This window comes from Delphinapterus leucas, chromosome 14, assembly GCF_059928025.1.
Source record: "Delphinapterus leucas isolate spDelLeu-1000000601 "Yukka" chromosome 14, BTC_Dleu_Yukka2, whole genome shotgun sequence".
Taxonomy (NCBI): domain Eukaryota; kingdom Metazoa; phylum Chordata; class Mammalia; order Artiodactyla; family Monodontidae; genus Delphinapterus; species Delphinapterus leucas.
Window position 1 is genome coordinate 35634429 of NC_143142.1, and position 21554 is coordinate 35655982.

The 21554-nt window shown below is 39.2% G+C and overlaps 1 protein-coding gene and 1 pseudogene across 1 annotated transcript in view; both read right to left on the reverse strand.

Annotated features, from left to right (window-relative positions):
• Nucleotides 1-10545: 10545 nt before the first annotated feature.
• Nucleotides 10546-21554, reverse strand: part of LOC111162914 (heterogeneous nuclear ribonucleoprotein A1-like) — a 357038-nt gene continuing 346029 nt past the window's right edge. The window contains exon 2 of the mRNA XM_022551217.2: nucleotides 10546-10571. The gene's annotated coding sequence lies outside the window, so the exon portion shown is untranslated. The remainder of the gene's footprint in view (nucleotides 10572-21554) is intronic.
• LOC111162877 (heterogeneous nuclear ribonucleoprotein A1-like) lies at nucleotides 10578-11735 on the reverse strand (annotated as a pseudogene).

Below are 21554 nucleotides of genomic sequence, written 5' to 3' on the forward strand. Positions count from 1 at the left end.
TTGTTTTCTGGTGGATTAAGCTGGATCTTGTCTTTCTGGTGGGCAGGACCGTGTCCAGTGGTGTGTTTTTGGTTGTCTGTGACCATATTATGATTTTAGGCAGCCTCTCTTCTAATGGGTGGGGTTGTGTTCCTGTCTTGCTAGTTGTTTGGCATAGGGTGTCCAGCACTGTAGCTTGCTGGTTGTTGCGTGAAGCTGGTTCTTAGCATGCATATGCAGATGTCTGGGAGAGCTTTTTCCGTTTGATGTTATGTGGAGCTGGGAGGTCTGTGATGGGTCAGTGTCCTGAAATCGGCTCTCCCACCTCAGAGGCAGAGATCTGACACCCGGCTCTAGCACCAAAACCCTGTGAGCCACACGGTCAGAAGAAAAGGGAGAAAGAAAGAAAATGAAGGAAGGAAGGAAGGAAGGAAGGGAGGGAGGGAGGGACAGAAAAGGAAGGAAGGAAGGAAGGAAGGAATGGACATTTTGAATAGTACATTATGAGAGTCTGAGTCTTATTTAAATTCTATAGAGGATGTAACTATTTTTATTTTAGCAGGCAATTAATCCAGACAGTCCACAAATTCCTACTTACTTTCTATGGGTTATAATTTCAATATCTGTTCAATTTTCAAAGCCTTTATAATGCTCTTTGGATATATCCTGGGTGAGTACCACTCAGCGGTCAGTCTGAGTCCTAGGCAGTGGTTTCTAGTTAGTTCAGTTCGCAAAGTCTTTGGTATAGTAATTTGGATCAGAGTCACACAGTTGCAGGTCCAGAGTGAGCCCAGGAGTTCATAAACAAGTTTATGGAGTTGCTTTCCCAAGCCCTTCCATCTCAATCATTTCCTAGGTAAGAAACTCTTTGGTCCTCTGTCCAGACACTTGGGGCTTTAGTGATCCCTCTCTTGCACTGCTGTGTTTGGGCTTACATTCTAGAGAGAAAAAAAGCAATACAGTTTTGTTCTACCTTCTTTCAGCTGCAGCTTTGAGGATCAGGGAAGAGGGTTCCTTTCCCTAGGAATTTTGGCTCTTGCAGGGTCTCATAACTATTACTGTCAATTCTGCCATGGGATTGCCTGGGGGCTGGGCCATGGCAGAAAAGAGAAAATAACCTTTTCCCCTTCCTGAACACTGAGTGTCCTTCCCTAGTTCTGAGGCAGGTCTAGTGTGCTCCTCCTGGAGTCTGTCTGAGCCACAGTGCTTACTTCCGGGTTTTGGGCTGCATTGGATTCCAGTCAGAGGCTACTGGTGATGAAGAATGGTAAATTCACTACTAATGCTGTGGTAATTCAAATTCTGGTGACCTTCCTGATGTGCCTGCTGCTATTTGATTTTCAGAGATTTCAAATAGTTGCACCATGCATTCTTTCTGGGCTTTATAGTTGTGTTCAGTGTGAAAGAAAGGGTGAAGCATGCTTACTCCCTTTCACTTGGAATGACAACCATGAGCTGAAGTTATAATTTTATTTATTTTTAATTAATTTAGATTTAAATAGTATGGCTAATGGCTATCATATTGGATGGCACAGTTTTAGAATGAATGATGTAAAAGCAGCTGTGCGTTTCTCAAAGTCATTAGACCTTACAATTTGAATTCTCTGGAAGTGTAGAGTATGCTTAGTGGTTAAATTATTAACCAAATTCTACTAGGAGACGATGGAAATTCTTTATAAAACAGATACAGAAGATCTAGAAGCATAAAACAAACTCCATGATTTTCGTAATACCATATTTACAAATAGAGACACTAAAATCTCTGTTATTTTTAACTTTTAAGAGCATATAAACCATAGGAATAAAGCAGGAAAGTTTGAATTATTCATTTGTACCAGAGGATAATGTTCATTTGGAAATTTGCTAATAAGGCAGCCATCTATATGACTAGATTTTGATGTAACTTGGAGCAGAAGAAACCATTCAGTATTTTAATGGATAAGATTTCAGTAGTTTCCTGGTTTTTTCATCTGTTGCACAAAACCTGTAAGTAAGAAATAAAATAGGCAATGAGTTTTTATGTGCCCTAATTCTGAGCTTCAGCTTTGTTTCACATAGAAACTTTACTTGCAAAGGGAACTGGTGATCAAATGCAGATGCTGTCACAATCCTGGCTCCTAAACCCGTAGTTCTTATAAAATCATTATTTTCCCTAGCCAACTGTAAGATGACCAGAAAACATGATGGATGATGGAAATCATCTTTATTTTTAGGATATCACTAAAATGCTTTTTCCAATATTATGTGTTAGAACCTTGCTCCATGTTATGTTGAAGGTTAAGACTGAAGGGTAACTCTTTTATAATGACTGTGGTATATTCTCAGTAGTTAACCTCCTTGGGAATTGATGGTAAACCCAATTAAGCTGAATTTCAGGTTATAATTTCTTTAGTATTATATTTATGGCTATATGTATGTTCTTTAGCTCTAGACATGTCTTATTGTCATATTTATTTTTCTGTTATCCAAATGGAATCAAATATGTATTTAAAGTTGGTGGTTTTCTTGCACTGTTGGTGGGAAAGTAAACTGATGCAGCCACTATGGAGAACAGTATGGAGGTTCCTCAAAAAACTAAAAATAGAACTACCATGTGACCCAGCAATCCCACTACTGAGCATAAACCCTGAGAAAACCATAATTCAGAAAGCATCATGTACCAAAATGTTCATTGCAGCTCTATTTACAATAGCCAGGACATGGAATCAACCTAAGTGTTTGTCAACAGAGGAATGGATAAAGACGATGTGGCACATATATACAGTGGACTATTACTCAGCCATAAAAATGAAATTAAGTTATTTGTCGTGAGGTGGATGGACCTAGAGTCTGTCATATAGAGTGAAGTAAGTCAGAAAGAGAAAAACAAATACCATATGCTAACACATATATATGGAATCTAAAAACAAAAAAAAAGGTTCTGAAGAACCTAGGGGCAGGATAGGAATAAAGACACAGACATAGAGAATGGACTTGAGGACACGGGGAGGGGGAAGGGTAAGCTGGGATGAAGTGAGAGAGTGACATGGACATATATACACTACCAAACGTAAAATAGATAGCTAGTGGGAAGCAGCCACATAGCACAGGGAGATCAGCTCGGTGCTTTGTGTCCACCTAGAGGGGTGGGATAGGGAGGGTGGGAAGGAGACGCAAGAGGGAGGAGATATGGGGATATATGTATACGTATAGCTGATTCACTTTGTTATACAGCAGAAGCTAACACACCATTGTAAAGCAATTATATTCCAATAAAGATGTATTGGGCAAGAAAAGGAGACATAGACCTAGCACAGAATAACAAGATAATAGCTTCTAGTAATCCAGCTACTAGAATAAAGGCATGATATTCCAAAAACATATTTTTAAGTGTCTATCCAACTTTAGTTACTGAATAAGATGGGCAAAAAGATCGCCCACCTTGGAGCTGACCTTCAGGTGAAGAGAGTCAGAAATTAAACAAGATGAATTTGTTTGGAGTGTCATGGCAGAGATATATGTGCAACTTTCAGTATTGTGGTTAGGGATGTCCTCACTGAGAAGTTGATGTTTGAGAAGGGTACAATGTTAGAGAGTGACCAGCCTTTAGGTGATCAGGCTGAGCTTCTTTTGGGGTTCTAGCTTTGAAGATTAGGAACTCTGGTTCATGGAGTTGAGAAGTCCTATTTATATCTAGGCAATAACCATGAAGAAGTCAAAGGACTTAGGAGTTCATTCGAGGCTCTGCACCTGGCCAGGTTGGGAGCTGACATCCCTCGGAACAGAAGGACTTGGAAAAGGCTACACTAGGCAGATCGGTAAGGTTAAATCAGCTACTGGGATGAGGGGATGGCTAAATCAGGACGCCAGAAGCAAAATGGGTAATAGGGCGTCTGCAGGGATAGCTTCCTGTGCTGAACTGCTGAAGTACTATCTAGGCTGATCTTTTGGCTCTACTCACTAGGTAGGACTTTCTGGATGGTAAAATACTCACATATTTAAGGTAAATTTTGACATTCATGGGTTATATAATCTCCTCTCGTGGCAGATCCACATGCTTGAGTCTGACCTGACTAGGGTTGCCAGTTAAGGAACAGGGTGTCCTGATAAATTTGAATTTCAGATAAACAATGAAAAGCCTTTTAGTGTAAGTATATCCCAAATATTACTTGGGGTATACTATAATAAGTATACTTATACTAAATATATTCATTATTTTCTGAAATTCAAATTTAACTGAGCATTCTATGTTTTTATTTGCTAAATCTGGCAACCCTAGATTTGAAGCTCATCTGGAGGTCCAAATCCTTGATAGGCCAGGCTTTGGGGTGTGTGATAGAAGCTGAGACCTCCTTCCTCTTTAGCAGCATTTGTTGTTTAAAAATATTAGCATCCTCTATATCTGGGGTCCTAAAATGGATATTATGTACTTTTTAGAAAACTCTACTATTCACAGCAGTGGTGTGAATAACTAGCTAGTGAAGAATTATATGGCCCTAAAGCAGCATTTAACTTTTCACACCACAACATCAATGTAGAAAGTATAAAATCAGAGCAGTGCTACGAGTCTTGAACCACACCTACTGGGTCTCTCTGTCTTCTGTGGTGGGTTCTAAAGCATGTCTGTGGAAACCTGGGACTCCTTGCTACCCATTTGGAAAACTACTGCTTTAGTATCAAGAATTAGCTGAAAAGATCAGATGAGTCATTAAAAAAAAAATCCCTCCCCACTGTGTTTGGGATCAAGCATTCTAAGTACTCGGTGGGTATGAGAGAATTTAAAGGTATGAGACAATTTTTTCTAAAGAAATTAATATTAATGGGATATATTTCTAGCAGCGAGTGTCTGGGAAAAGTATATTAACTTGGCAAGGAGGGAGTCCTACATACCCCCTCCCCCCCCACTTTTATTTTGCTGTAACTCTCTCTATAATGCCCAAGTTATTTTTTTTCCATAGGGAATTAGACCCTATTTTATTCCCAGCACAAAAGATGTAGCATGCCTTTTTATTTGCTGTTTGATTAAATTCTCACCAGTTTTGAAGATCTGCAAATAATTACTCAGTCATAGGTCAGTTAAGAATACCGAAGTACAACCAGACAATACATATGGTATTTCAATTAATTTTCATGTGAATTTCTATCATTTCTTTTCTTTGCACTGTTATCATTGTTGGATAATTTAACATCTGTATGAGCATACTTAATTATAGCTGGCTTCAGAGTGGGCAAGGTCACATGGAAAATGCCATCACGAGAGGACAGATTTGTACTGTGATTCTCAGAATTCACTCTGAGAATCATCTGTTAAAATCAATTGTGCTCCCAAATGAGGGATACCATTTTTATTTCTGACTTATTTTCAAGTTAAGATGCTATGTAGATTTGATGTGTAATATATTATCACAGAGTAGGTCTTGACAGTCCTGATTCAGGCAAAACTTGATGCTGGAGTCTCAAAGCTTTGTCCTAGGCTCCCCCCACCATCATCCCTTCCCCCATGTCTTTCCTTCCTGTCTTGTCCCTTTCTTTTCCTTTCCTTCTTCCCCTTTCTCACTTGCTCCCTAAATGATCTTATCCATTTCTATAGACTGTCCTCTTTCCCTCCACCCAAGATAAATATCCCTGGTACTTGACTTTATTCTCTTTATTGGCAATTGGAGTGGCAATTGGAGTGGGCAGGTGGGCTTGGCAAATAACATGCTGGTGCCTGGGTTTGAACTGAAGGTTGGTGACCCAAAGAATCAGGGACAGTAGAGAGTTCATCTGGGTGGGAACAAGCAGCATGCAAGTCCATATCCTGGGGGCAGCCTGAACCATGGTACCAGTGGCCACGTTCAGTGTCTAGGGCCAGCCATGGTGGCTGCCATGGCCTCAGCAGAGGAACAATGGCATAATTTTCACTGTGTTCTTTGCTGACCAGTGTTCTGTGGTTTCTGCTTATTTTCTGAGTGTGTTTCTCCAAACTTCTTGGAAATTCTGTGAGCTATCCAACATCTTTCCAATACATTTCTTTTATTAAACTAGCAAGAGTTATTCCTATTATTTGTTGATTGCCATGATGATGGGGTTCATAAAATTAGTCCAGACTTCTTTTCTGAGCTTTAAAATCAAATGCTAACTTAAACTTTCAACTTGGATGTCTCACATTAGAGTCATCTCAAAATAATGTGTCAAAACTGAACTTGTGTTCTTCTCCCAGGCCTGATACTTCCCCAGTCTTCCCTGCTCCATAACCTTGACTCAGTCCAGTCATCTGGCATCATGTTGGATGATGGATTGTTGACCTGGTCTGACTGCACCAGGCTGGAGACCAGCAAATAGCCAGAACAATTGAGTAGGAGAATAAAGACCCCCTGAGAAGGCCTCAAGGTTACCTTCTCAAAGGAGGTGCTTCACTTGGGTCTGATGTTGTGTCTGCGTCCATCATTGTTACCTTGAGACGCCCATGCACACCCTTCCAGTCTGGCCTCATGACACTCCTGTCCTTGATGACTGTGGTCCAGACTCACTGGTCATCTTTCAAGTCCTTGAACATGCCAGGCTCTTTCCATTCTCAGGCCCTTTGCACAGGCTGTTCACAGTGTTTGGAAAGCCCTTTCCTTCTCTTTACTTCACTAATTCCTCCCTGTGCTTTAGCTTAAATAAAATTTCTTTGCCTTTTCTAACCCCCCAAGCTAAATTATATCTTCCTGTTTGTTTTTGCATTTTCCCCTATAGGTAGTAACTAGAACATTTGAAAGTCTATATTCCATTTGAAAGTCTATATTTATTTGCTTAACGTCTGCTAGGCTGTATGCTTCCTCAAGGTACGGGCATTGTCTCCTCAGTACTTGCACAGTGTGAGGCATATGCTAGATGTTCAACAGATATTTGTTGTAAAAATGAGTAAATGAAAGAAAATCATAAATTTAGGAGAATGGAAGTGAGGAGGAGAGGATAAAAAGGAAGTACCATTGCTCCTGCCCTTTAGTTAATTTATCAAATTACATCCTTACCTCATGAAAAGAGTTCTTTTTAAGTGGCTGGCATTGCCAGCTCAAGGCAAATATGATCTGGTAGGTCTTATGTAGAATATTCTAGGCCTCTTGCTCCTTTGGCCTTAGCCCTGCACATATGAGTACAACCAAGGAGCCTCCTCTTTAGGACCTGGGCAGCGTTCATGATCTTCATTACTTACTCAGAGTGGTACCGAGTTACCCATCGTTTTCACCATCTCTGCTGCTCTTCCTGGGTGCTTATGTCTCTAACGTTGCTGAAGGCAGGGCCTTGGTTAGATCAGCTGTGGGTTCCCCCTGCAGCATCACCTGTACACCACTTGGTCTACTGCCGTTCATAGATGCCTTCCTTTCCAGGTTGCACTGGGGTTCATTTTCCACCATAATAAATGCTCCTCCTGATGTGGATCTTTCTAGAGATGCTAAGGACTCTTCTTATTTATTAGAAAAGAAAAAAAATTCTGTTCATGGTATATAGGCACCTGGGTTCTGCCAGCTGTCTCCCTTTCTCAGGTTTATAATGGACTTAGAAGACAACCCACGAGTGTCATGGTCTTCCTGTTTCCCAGACTGGGTTATTCCCTTTGTCCATCTACTCTGGCAGGTGACAGCTAAGAGGAGCCACCTACCTGTCTAAGAGACGTGCAGAGGACAGTGTCCCCTCAATTCCCTGGCTCCCAAGCCTTCTCCGTGGGGAAAGACATCAGCCAAATTGTCTTTGGGCAACTGCTCTCCAGAAAGCCACAGTGTATACCCATTTTCCCTGTCATCTTAACAGCCTCGCCGTTAGAAATAGGGAAATCCTCATTTCTCCTATGTTTAGCCCTGTCTTATGCTCTCAGGCTCCCAGGCATGGGTCACCAGAGGCCATTTGTAACACAGCCCCCTCAATCACTGAACAGTGAGTTACGGGTATGGGATAGAGAGTTTAACTCATCAACTTCTCGGTAGCATTAATCCTTTTACAACATAACTCAATAACTCTTCTGATTTTTTTAATATGAAGAAATGAATTTTCTAATAAAGAACTTGTTAGGAATGGTCTGAAACCTTAGGAGAAGAAGGTAAGGCTGAAGAGATAGGTTCTTCTGAATTTGTAAGTTTGCAAATTGCTGGGCCAGAGTTCTCCCCTGAGGACGCAACTCTTGGAGTCTTGATCGTGTCTGGCTCTTAAAAATTGTAGTGATATACCTTTTAATACTCAGAGTGATGATTTAAATAATTGTCTTGAACAGAAAACACTTCTGAGGCATGACTGATTATGAATTCTAAGTCTTGAAGTTCTTAGAATTCAAAAAATATAATCATAACACATTTTATTTTAACTAATATTAACATTTTTATGGATTGTATTATCCTTTACTCACTTGGAAGTGGGTTTAAGTCTATAATACCAACACTGGGGAGGATAAATAGTAATATGGACAACCCAAAATATGACTTATTTTTAAATCAATGAGATGCTTTCTATCTTGTAATGTAGCAGACCTAACCTATTTATTTATGTTTTGGTTGGGCTAACATTAAGAGCAATTTATAATCCTTGGACATATATTTATGAGTGCTAAGGTAAATGATGTGCAGGTGTTTTATATTCCTAATCCATGAGGGCCTCCTGCTTTTCCCCAAGTCTAGCCCCTTACCGTTTCTTCACCCTTCCCACAAGACCTTGACCATCAACCATCTTCTCATTGCTCTTGCATCTTCTTTGTCTACTTTCCATTGATTCTTTCTTCTAAGCCTATATTTTGGGGATATTGGGGGATATGTACACACACACACAAATTCTTTTGAAACTGTTTTCTCTTCAGGTTGTCTCAACACTCATTTGTTTAACTGACAACCTTTTTGAGATCATGATATATACTGTCTACCTTCACTTTATGTTTTACTCACTTTTCATGCATTTAAAAATTGTTTTTACCCTCACTTCTATATTAGTTTCCTATGGCTGCTATAACAAATAACCACAAACTTGGTGATTTAAAACAACGTAAATTTATTCTCTTATAATTCTTGAGGCTGGCGTTCAAATCAGGTTAACTGGGCTAAAACCAAGGGGTTGGCAGGACCGCACTCCCTCTGAGAATCCAGGGAAGAATCCATTTCCTTGCCTTTTTCAGCTCCTAGTGGCCATCTGGCTCCTTCTTGCATCTTCAAAGCCCACATCGTAGCATCTTCTGCTGAGGTTATTGTGTCACTTTCTGTGCCAACTCTTCTTCCACCTCCCTTCTCTAGAGATACTTGTGATTGCATTTAGGGCCCACCCAAATGATCCAGGAGAATCTTCTCACCCCCAGATCCTTAACATAATCACACCTGGACTCTCTGGGAGTCATTAATCAGCCTGCATCACATTTCTGATCACAAACCTGAAGTCATTACTCATCCCTTTCTCTGCCTTTGTGCAGCATTTACAGAGACTGGCTTCTTGAAACACCCCTCTGTCTAACTTCTGTGTCAATTACTCCTGTTTCTCTCACAAGCATGTTATGTCCTTCTCTTCTTCCTCTCACTTCTAAATGTAGGTTTTCTTCAGTATACTCTCCTAAGTTTTATTTTTCTTGCTTTCTGGACTACCTTCCTTGACCGTCTCCTCCATATCTACACCTTCTCAATCTTCATCTCTTGGGCAAACCCCCTTCAGGACTCCAGCTGTGGTTTCTAGCTGCTTGCTAGGCATCTTTCACACGGACAACCCTGAGTAATGAGACTGAACTCATTACCCACTCTCTAGACCTCTTCTGTCTCCTTAATCAGCATCACAGTTAATGACCCACCATTCAGAAGAATAATATAAGCTCTTTCTCTTTCTTTGTCGTGGCCACTACCTTATTTCAAACCCTAAATGACTCTGATATAAACTATATCAGTAATTTCCTAACAGATTTTCCTCTCTGTGATTCTTAGCAATTCTCTACTTTGTTTTGAGTATCAGCTTTCTAAAACCTAGCTGTAACTGGTATAAATTTTGCATTCATAATCCTCAGCGCCACTGCCCCCCCCCTCCGCAACCTTGCCCTGCCCCAGCATGTTCTGATTAAAATCAGATTTGTGGCCTTCAAGGCTCTCTCCAACTTGATTTCAGGTGTAACTTATAGATTTATCCCCCACCGCTATACTCACTGTAGACTCCTTCCACAACCTGCCAGATGTGAAGAGTTCATGTCTCTGTGCCACTGCGTATTCTATTACACCTATTTCCTCCTTTTTCATTATGAAAATCTCACAATGCAGACCTCCAGGCAGAACATAATATGCAAGGACATGACAGTGAAATGTATTTTAAATTTAAATAATTATTCAATTTCCTCCTTGCTTTGCCATTGAAAGTGCTAGTACTCTCTGCTGGGCCTTGTTAAGGAATGCCTTCATCAGACTTGGAGGTCCTGTCTGAATTTTCTAATAGTGAAGGGAAGGCTCTACTTAGTCAAAGCCCTAGTTTTTTTGTTTGTTTGTTTGTTTTTTTTAAAAAAGACACATTTATTCAGTGTCATGATCAGACTATTACAGTTAGCAATCAACAGCATGGGTGCAAAAAAAAAGAAAAAAAACTACATTAAAACCCTTTGTTGGAATGCCTTATACTTTCCACAGAACAGAAACTAAAATAACCTGTTATACAATTAGTCACAAATACAGTCCTCGAGTCTTTTTGCCCATACACATGAGTATTGTCTAAAACATGTCTTCTTTGTAGCAGCTAGGTCCTGCCACCACTGTGCTTGGCTGAGTTCACAAATCTCTTGTAACCTGTAGCTTCCCTGTCACTTCTCTGGCTCCCCTCTCCTGCTAAGCTTTGTTTCCTGGCAGTAATCAAAACCTCCTGCCACTGCCATAGCTGCTGCTGCTGCTGGAACCACAGCAGCCACCTCGGTTTTGGGGTTTGGCAAAGTATTGGCCTCCACCACCATAGGGGCCAGAACTTCTGCCTCCAAAGTTTCCTCCTTTCATGGGTCCAAAATTTGAAGATTGATTGTTGTAACTGCCAAAATCATTGTAGCTTCCACCACCTCCAGAATTGCTTCCATCATTACCAAATCCATTATAGCCATCCCCACTGCCACCATATCCACCGCTACCACGGCTGCCACCAAAGCCACCTCGACCACTGAAGTTTCCTCCATGACCGAAGCTGCCATTCCCACCAAAACCACCTCCACGACCACCACCAAAGTTTCCAGAACCACTTCGACCTCTTTGGCTGGATGAGGCACTAGCCATCTCTTGCTTAGATAGGGCTTTCCTTACTTCACAGTTGTGGCCATTCACGGTGTGGTATTTCTAAATGACAATCTTGTCTACAGAGTTATGGTCATCAAAGGTTACGAAAGCAAAGCCTGTCTTTTTGCCACTGCCTCGATCAGTCATGATTTCAATCACTTCAGTTTTCCCATACTGTTCAAAATAATCTCTTAGATGATGTTCTTCAGTGTCTTCTTTAATGCCACGAACAAAAATCTTTTTCACAGTTAAGTGGGCACTGGGTCTTTGAGAATCTTCTCTTGAGACGGCCCTCTTTGGTTCCACAACTCTTCCATCCACCTCGTGTGGCTTTGCCTTCATGGCTGCATCCATCTCCTCCACAGTGGCATACGTGACAACCCCGAAGCCTCTGGAGCGCCTGGTGTTTGGATCCTTCATCACCACACAATCTGTGAGCACTCCTCACTGCTCACAATGGCTCCTCAGGCTCTCATCGGTTGTTTCAAAGCTCAAACCTCTGATGAAGAGCTTCCGCAGCTCTTCGGGCTCTTTGGGTGACTCTGACTTAGACATGACGGCAGTGGAGCGAGGGGAGACATCAACGATGCTTACTCGGCGGTGTCCACGGGCAGAAAGGAGTAATCTACAGAATGTATCTCCAAAGGCCTAGTTTTAATGTTAATTTATTTTATCCTTCTTTATTTTATACATTAATTCTACAACTCTTTAATGAATACCTACTGTGTGCTGGATACTATTCTAGGCCCTGAAAGATAAAATAACAAGCAAAACTAACATGATCCCTGCCTTTTGGAGGTTATAGATTAGCGGGAAAACAGTATTAATCAAATACAATAAGATAGAAGTCAATGACATGTATGTCAAGTGCTAAGAAGAGGTGCCCAGTTTTATCAGAGTGTATCATTGGAGTGCTGACCTAGTTGGGGGGTTCAAAACAGGCTTCCCTGAGGAAAAAATGAATGAATAGCAAAGGAGAGGGAGGCATTCTGAAAAGACCTTATCCACGTATTACACAGAGACTAATTTGGGGAAGAAAAAAAACCCCACCTAAAATATACATTTAGCTACTAATTGGGAATGTGCATATAGTTAAATGTAGAAATTATATCCTCTAAATATACCTCTGAAGATATAAAGCTATATTAGGGCCAAAATTGGCACCAAGAGCTAGCTCAGCACTTTTAATGGATGTGCTGGGGTATAAATATCTTTACAGTGTTACCTGGGATCCCGTAAATAGCTTTGTGAGAAAGGTCAATAAGTTTTGCCTTTCCAAAGTGTTTCAGAAATGTTCCATAGGAATAATTCTTACTTCCTTAGGAGCACCTGTCTTGCTCATTGTTTGCTCAACAGCTGCAAAACAACTTGCTCTCTTATTGCAGTTTTTCTTTCCCCTTTAATGCGAGAAATCAGAGTTAAGTGTTAATCATGCTCCACATTTATCAGCATTGTCATCATCAGAGCACAAAATGTCTCTTGTTTCATGTTTATATTTCCCCCCATCTTCCTTGGTTCTTCCTATTCCACTGCCCACATCACATATCTCTTTAAATATACATGTATTAGATTCATTGCATCCAAAATGAACTTGCTCTCTACCCCAAACTGCTGTTCTTCACTTCTAGTCTCACAGGTCAGAACTCTGCTAATGGGTGTCAATGACCCCACCTCCCAGGTATCTCTGGACTCCACCCTTCCATCCATCCATGCTGCCACTCCTAGATTCAGGTCCTTGCTATTTATTTCCTGCACTACTGAAACTGATCTCCCTGATTGTCTTCCTAACTCTAGTCTTATTTGCTAAATGCAGCCAAAATGACTTTTCTAAAACACATATCTGATTATACCACTCCTCTGCTTAAAAACCTTCCATGGCTCACAGTTTTCTGATGGAAGTCCTTAGAATGGTGTCAAGGCTCCTCACCTTTGACCCCTCTCTGCAGTTCTGCCATCACTGTACCCTCTTCGTAAGCATCCACTTTGCCTGCATCTTGAGCTACTTGGCAGCCCCCTACATGTACCTCTTGTGTCTTGCCTCTGTGCCTTAGCACATGGTGTTCAAAAGTCAGAGATGATTAGAAAAAGGTATTCCAAATAGAGAATCCAGCAAAAGAGCAAAGGCACGTGGACAGTCAGGGTAAACAATGTTTAGGAAAGCATTTATACAGAGTAAAAGAAATAAAGAATCAAGGAATTGTGCACTTAAAACTACTGTAAGAAACAGCCAGTAGACCAGTTAGGGTAGGACATAGTTTCTACGTGACAGGATTAGAAGAATGAGGGAACTGGGGAGGATAAAGGAAAATTATTGAAGGTTTTTGGAAAAGAGAGTGATATGAGCAGAGTTGTTGGCTGGTTGTGTCATATAGATTGAGCTGCACAGAGAAAGGATTGGAAACAAGTTAATAGGTTAGGAGACAGTTGGGATAGTTTAGGGCCACTGATTAGAGGATAGACAGGGGCTCATCCTTAAAGATGGTAATGTAGTGTGTTTTCATATTCCACTGAATAAACTAATTATTTGAATTTTTCCCTTTTAAAGTGCATCAGTTTGAAAGCCTCCTCCGGTTTATGCAGTATACACATGTGGAAGTTATAAGTTGGATGGGAATTTATCACTTAATTTAAAATTGGTACATATTTAATCATATATTGTTTAATCTATACACATAATGTGCCCATTGTTTACAGTCATGAAGCATTAGGAATGTTGACATTGACATTTAAGAATCTAATGAAGAGGGTGAAATTCTGATAAATCTCCAATTTAGTTTAAAACAATTTGTGACAAATCTGTAACTTGGCAACCATCTAATGAAAATTCTTATATAGCGAAGCAAGATCTTGTAAAAAAAAATAGCAATGATCATATTCCTCTTATGATTTCCTTGGTCGGGAATGGAGCCTATTTCCAGCCAAAGTGTGTTACTTGCCCATTGCATACTGAGAATTTATCTTTCATCTTGTTATTTACAATCAAAGCTCAAAAATATAAAAGTAATCCAGCTGAATTTTATAAAGGCAAGGACTTCAAATAGTGAAAGCATTTTAGAATCCATTGTTAATATTGAAACACATAGTCAAATTTCAATGCAATTTTAATATATGCTCCCAACCGAAATGTTAGCAGGACTCCTAGAGATGAATGAGAAACTAACTTTTGATTCAGTTCCCGTGAACTGAGTTCAGAAATGCCCTTGGATCAGCCCCTATTAGACTAGGTTGAGAGTACTTTATGTCCTGTGCTTTGTGGTCTTATGCGGTATGTTGATAACCTCGAGAGAGATGGGGTCACTGTGGGCCAGGTTCACACTCAGTGAGTCTACCTGTGGTAGACTATGCTGCCAGCCTTGATCTTCCTGGAGGAAATAGTTATCTTCCAGAAGGTGTGATATGACTCTCAGTCAAATATCGGCAAACCTGAGCTCCCAGGTGGGGACCCTACCCTGTGCTAGGGGGTGTTGGTGATTACTGTGTATCTTGACTGTCCTGGCTTCCTTCAATATCCTTTGCTATAGAAACCCTGTTTGACTTATCCATGTCATAGCTGGGTCAAGCCTTTCTGTCAATCTTAGACTACTATCAACATAGCCAGTATAGCGGTTGAGCATTATAATGTCATTTAAAAACATTTGGGTTGAATCATGCTCTCTCCTAAAGAATTAGCTTAAAATAAATTTAGTGGTCATTTGTTAAATGTTAAGAAATAAGGGTTTGTCTTCATATTTTGAAATTTTAAGTGCATTAAAATCAATATATTTATCTAAAATAAAAATATGCAAAGCAAAAGTGGTTATTTAAAGTTCTTATGGGGATAGACAGAAATTATTTAGAATGTAAAGTGTTTATAATTCAAAAAGTTGGGAAATGCTGGCCCAAGAGAAGAGCAATCCTATCCTGAAGTAGACTGTTCTTGAGGGGAATTGAAAGGAGAACATGGGAGAAAGAGATCTTTCCATCACTTCCAAATGTCACAAGTACCTAATGGAACATCCAAGGGATGATTCCACACAGGTAATTAGTGAGACTCCAAAATTCTTCCATATATTTTTTGTACAGAAGCAGTGCTAATTGCAAAATTCTCATTGCGTACTCAGCCTGATGCAGACAAAGCAAAGTGCTGCTCTTACATATCTGATGTGTCTGCTGTCCTAAATATGATTTCAGTTTCAGGGTTTTGACAGGAGGAACCAGCATTGATATAATATTATCGATGTGCATTATAATAAATTATTTGCACCAAGGCTAAATGTATATCCAACTTCATGCTTTTATCCACTTTTAATACTTTATAAGAGTTTATGAAAAATTTGAAACTATCATTTTAAAATAAGAAAAAAGTGAAGATACCAGTTAACAAAAGAATATCTTGCAAAGTTAAACTTTACATTTTTTAGGGTTGCATAAATTGGCCTTTCAGAGTAGAAAGATCAGAAATTGGTAGCTCCACCTTTGTGAGGACCTGAGAGTCTAATCAATAAATGTAAAAATTTCACACTTTTGCTTCACTTAGAACTAGAGATTCTATTTTAAATGCTCTTAGAAAAATTTTCTTTCTTTCTTTTTTTTTTCCTGGAAATAAGACCTAGGTTGTAGAAAACACTCCAGCTAATGTTCAGTCCCTGAAAGCAAAAACCTCTCACTAAGGACAGTGTTATGAGATATGTCATGTCTCCTGATGAACAAAAAGCAGATTTTTACATTTAAGATGGGAGAATGGGCAATGGGTACTCGTAATAGTGGAAAGAGGACAGCAGCTAATGACTAAGTATTTTAATGACAAAATGTACCTGTTAGAGCTGGACTGAGAGCTGGACTCAGAAGTGACAAACCCTATAAAAGCCATTAGCCACTCAAAATTAACATCCCTTCTGAATCTTCAGAAGGGATTAGAAGAGTAAAAAGCCTGATTCCATCTTTCTAAATAGGATATTTCCCCTTAGAGGGGACTGCAAAATTCAGAATCAATCTGGGAACCAACCATGGCTTGTAGTTTCAGGGTGGGGGAGAGTAGAATGTGGAATGTTTGCAGTCCCTCCTGAAATTAAGTGGGATGAAACCCAGCCTTATCCTGTTGTGTCCGCACAAATCCTTCACGAAACTTTGCCACTTTATCTAATGTTCCACTTTGGCTGGAGAAATGCTACATTATCTCAGTCGTTCATTCATGTTTCCTATGTCTCTGTTTTCACTTAAAAAGGATGTCTGACCCATTGGTAATTTTCCTATCTGGTTTCACAATCCTTTGCCACTTTAGAGACATTCAGAAATCTTTATACATCAGATTGCTATAGCACTAATTGGACTTTTGATCAGTATAGCAGATTGATCTTACCTGATTCTGATTGCCCACACTAAAAACAGAAATACTGGGTAAAATATTTTAGAACATGTATTTAAGCCATAAGTGACATAGAGAGGTTTAAAAGCAAGATAGGGAGATTTCTAGGTGCCAGAAATGAGATAGGACTCTCTAGTTTTGAAAGGAGTTGAATCTGCATGGTCCATGTATCAGGTGCGGGGATAGAATCTTTAAAGGAGACTGGAAGTCACTGCTCACCAGCTTGGCGTTATGACTGAAAGTGAGCTGTCCACTCTAGGCCAACAGAGTGAAAAAAAGACACTGAAACACCAGGACTTCCATGTGTGGATGTGAGGGCACATCTATGAATGTTTTATCGTGGCCCTTCTCTGGGAACTCCAGAGAGATTTGATCTTGCAATCCCAATATCAGCTCCATAACAGCTTCCAGTAAATTTCATTTTCCCTCTATTCCCTGAGATGTGCCATTTCACGTGTACCTTTCTGACTTCAAACTTTTTTTAAAACCATGCAGCTCTAACCCTATCAAAACCTTTTCTTGGACAATCTGCAACCATTATAACTTCAAATGTTGTTTCTGCCCCGTTTTCTTCCCCTTCTGGGCCTTCAGTTATATATATGACGGATTTTTTTTAGTTAAAAAAGGCTATATATCACTAATACCCTTTCCGGTATTTTTCATTGTCTTTGCTCTTTTTGTTTCTGCTTATGTATTTTCAGTTGACCTATTTTCTTTATTTTTTTTTTTGAAGAAACTACAATAATTTTTATTGAAAAATGTGAAAGTGAAACATATTTATTGCATTATTTTTTAAAACATCTTTATTGGTGTATAATTGCTTTACAATGTTGTGTTAGTTTCTGCTGTGTAACAAAGTGAATCAGCTATATGTATACGTTTATCCCCATATCCCCTCCGTCTTGAGTCTCCCTCCCACCCTCCCTGTCCCACCTCTTTAGGTGGTCACAAAGCACCAAGCTGATCTCCCTGTGCTATGCAGCTGCTTCCCACTAGCTATCTATTTTACATTTGGTAGTGTATATATGTCAATGCTACTCTCTCACTTTGTCCCAGCTTACCCTTCCCCCTCCCTGTGTCCTCAAGTCCATTCTCTATGTCTGCATCTTTATTCCTGTCCTGCCCCTAGGTTCATCAGAACGATTTTTTTTTTAGATTCCATATATATGTGTCAGCATACGGTATTTGTTTTTCTCTTTCTGACTTACTTCACTCTGTATGACAGACTCCAGGTCCATCCACCTCACTACAAATAGTTCAGTTTCATTTCTTTTTATGGCTGAGTAATATTCCATTGTATATATGTTCCACATTGTCTTTATCCATTCATCGGTAGATGGACATTTAGGTTGATTCCATGTCGTGGCTATTGTAAATAGAGCTGCAATGAACATTGTGGTACATGACTCTTTTTGAAATATGGTTTTCTCAGGGTATATGCCCAGTAGAGGGATTGCTGGGTCATATGGTAGTTCTATTTTTAGTTTCTTATGGAACCTCCATACTGTTCTCCAGTATCAATTTCCATCAACAGTGCAGGAGAGTTCCCTTTTCTCCACACCCTCTCCAGCATTTATTGTTTGTAGATTTTTTGATGGCCATTCTGACCGGTGTGAGGTGATAACTCATTGTAGTTTTGATTTGCATTTCTCTAATGACTAGTGATGTTGAGCATTCTTTCATGTGTTTTTTGGCAATCTGTATATCTTCTTTGGAGAAATGTCTATTTAGGTCTTCTGCCCATTTTTGATTGGATTGTTTGGGTTTTTTTGATATTGAGCTGCATGAGCTGCTTGTAAATTTCGGAGATTAATCATTTGTCAGTTGCTTCATTTGCAAGTAGTTTCTGCATTCTGAGGGTTGTCTTTTGGTCTTGTTTATGGTTTCCTTTGCTGTGCAAAAGGTTTTAAGTTTCATTAGGTCCCATTTGTTTATTTTTGTTTTTATTTCCATTTCTCTAGGAGGTGGGTCAAAAAGGATCTTGCTGTGATTTATGTCATAGTGTGTTCTGCCTATGTTTTCCTCTAAGGGTTTGATACTCTCTGGCCTTACATTTAGGTCCTTAATCCATTTTGAGTTTATTTTTGTGTATGGTGTTAGGGGGTATTCTAATTTCATTCTCTGACATCTAGCTGTCCAGTTTTCCCAGCACCACTTATTGAGGAGGCTGTCTTTTCTCCATTGTATATTCTTGCCTCTTTTATCAAAGATAAGGTGACTATATGTGCATGGGTTTACCTCTGGGCTTTCTATCCTGTTGCATTGATCTATATTTCTGTTTTTGTGCCAGTACCATACTGTCTTGATTACTGTAGCTTTGTAGTGTAGTCTGAAGTCAGGGAGCCTGATTCCTCCAGCTCCATTTTTCTTTCTCAAGATTCCTTTGGCTATTCGGGACCTTTTGCGTTTCCATACAACTTGTGAAATTTTTTGTTCTTGTTCTGTGAAAAATGCAACTGGTAGTTTGATAGGGATTGCACTGAATCTGTATATTTCTTTGTCGTCCAAGAACATGGTATATCGCACCATCTGTTTGTAACATCCTTAATGTCTTTCATCAGTGTCTTATAGTTTTCTGCATACAGGTCTTTTGTCTCCTTAGGTAGGTTTACTCCTAGGTATTTTATTCTTTATGTTGCAGTGGTAAATGGGAGTGTTTCCTTAATTTCTCCTTCAGATTTTTCATCATTAATGTATAGGAATTCAAGAGATTTCTATGCTTTAATTTTGTATCCTGGTACTTTACCAAATTCATTGATTAGCTCTAGTAGTTTTCTGGTAGCATCTTTAGGATTCTCTATGTACATTATCATGTCATCTGCAAACAGACAGCTTTACTTCTTTTCCAACTTGGATTCCTTTTATTTCTTTTTCTTCTCTGATTGCTGTGGCTAAAACTTCCCAAACTTTGTTGAATAATAGTGGTGAGGGTGGGCAACCTTGTCTTGTTCCTGATTTAATGGAAATGCTTTCAGTTTTTCACCATTGAGGATGATGTTGGCTGTGGGTTTGTCATATATGGCCTTTATTATGTTGAGTTAAGTTCCCTCTGTGCCTACTTTCTGAAGGGTTTTTATCATAAATTGGTGTTGAATTTTGTCCAAAGCCTTTTCTGCATCTATTGAGATGATCATATGGTTTTTATCCTTCAAATTGTTAATATTCTGTATCACATTGATTGATTTACATATATTGAAGAATCCTTACATTCCTGGGATAAACCCCACTTGATCATGGTGTATGATACTTTTAATGTGCTGTTGGATTCTGTTTGCTAGTATTTTGTTGAGGATTTTTGCATCTGTGTTCATTAGTGATATTGGCCCGTAGCTTTCTTTTTTTGCGACATCTTTGTCTGGTTTTGGTATCAGGGTGATGATGGTCTCATAGAATGAGTTTGGGAGTGTTCCTCCCTCTGCTATATTTTGGAAGAGTTTGAGAAGGATAGGTGTTAGCTGTTCTCTAAATGATTGTAAGAATTCACCTGTGAAGCCATCTGGTCCTGGGCTTTTGTTTGTTGGAAGATTTTTAATCACAGTCTTAATTTCAGTGCTTGTGAATCATCTGTTTATATTTTCTGTTTCTTCCTGGTTCAGTCTGGGGAGGTTGTGCTGTTCTAAGAATTTGTCCATTTCTTCCAGGTTGTCCATTTTCTTGGCATATAGTTGCTGGTCGTAATCTCTCATGACCCTTTGTATTTCTGTAGTGTTAGGTGTTACTCCTCCTTTTCCATTTCTAATTCTGTTGATTTGAGTCTTCTCCGTTTTTTTCTTGATGAGTCTGGCTAATGGTTTATCAATTTTGTTTATTTTCTCAAAGAACCAGCTTTTAGTTGTATTGATCTTTGCTGATGTTTTTTCATTTCTTTTTCAGTTATTTCTGATCTGATCTTGATGATTTCTTTCCTTCTGCGAAATTTGGGTGTTTTTTTTTTGTTCTTCTTTCTCTAATTGCTTTAGGCATAAAGTTAGGTTATTTATTTGAGGTGTTTTTTGTTTCTTCATGTAGGATTGTATTGCTATAAACTTCACTCTTTTGCTTTTGCTGCATCCCTTAGGTTTTGGGTCATCGTGTTTTCATTGTCATTTGTTTCTAGGTATTTTTTGATTTCCTATTTGATTTCTTCAGTGATCTCTTGGTTATTAGGTAGTGTATTGTTTAACCTCCATGTGCTTGTATTTTTACATTTTTTTCCCTGTAATTGATATCTAGTCTCATAGCGTCGTGGTTGGAAAAGATACTTGATACAATTTCAGTTTTCTTAAATTTACCAAGATTTGATTTGTGACCCAAGATATGATCTATCCTGGAGAATGTTCCATGAGCGCTTGAGAAGTAGGTGTATTTTGTTGTTTTTGGATGGAATGTTGTATAAATATCAATTAAGTCCATCTTGATATATCATTTAAAGCTTGTGTTTCCTTATTTATTTTCACTTTGGTTGATCCTTCCATTGGTGAAAGTGGGGTATTAAAGTCCCCTAGTATGATTGTGTTACTGTCGATTTCCTCTTTTATGGCTGTCAGCGTTTGCCTTATGTATTGAGGTGCTCCTATGTTGGGTGCATAAATATTTACAATTGTTATATCTTCTTCTTGGATTGATCCCTTGATCATTATGTAGTGTCCTTCTGTGTCTCTTGTAATAGTCTTTATTTTAAAGTCCAGTTTGTCTGATATGAGAATTGCTACTCCAGCTTCCTTTTGATTTCCATTTGCACGGAATATCTTTTTCCATCCCCTCACTTTCAGTCTGTATGTATTCCTAGGTCTGAAGTGGGTCTCTTGTAAACCGCATATATATGGGTCTTGTGTTTTATATCCATTCAGCAGTCTTTGTCTTTTGGTTGGAGCATTTAATCCATTTACATTTAGGGTAATTATTGATATGTATGGTCCTATTACCATTTTCTTAATTGTTTTGGGGTTGTTTTTGTAGGTTTTTTTCCTCCTCTTGTGTTTCCTGCCTAGAGAAGTCCCTTTAGCATTTGTTGTAAAGCTGGTTTGGTGGTGTTGAATTCTGTTAGCTTT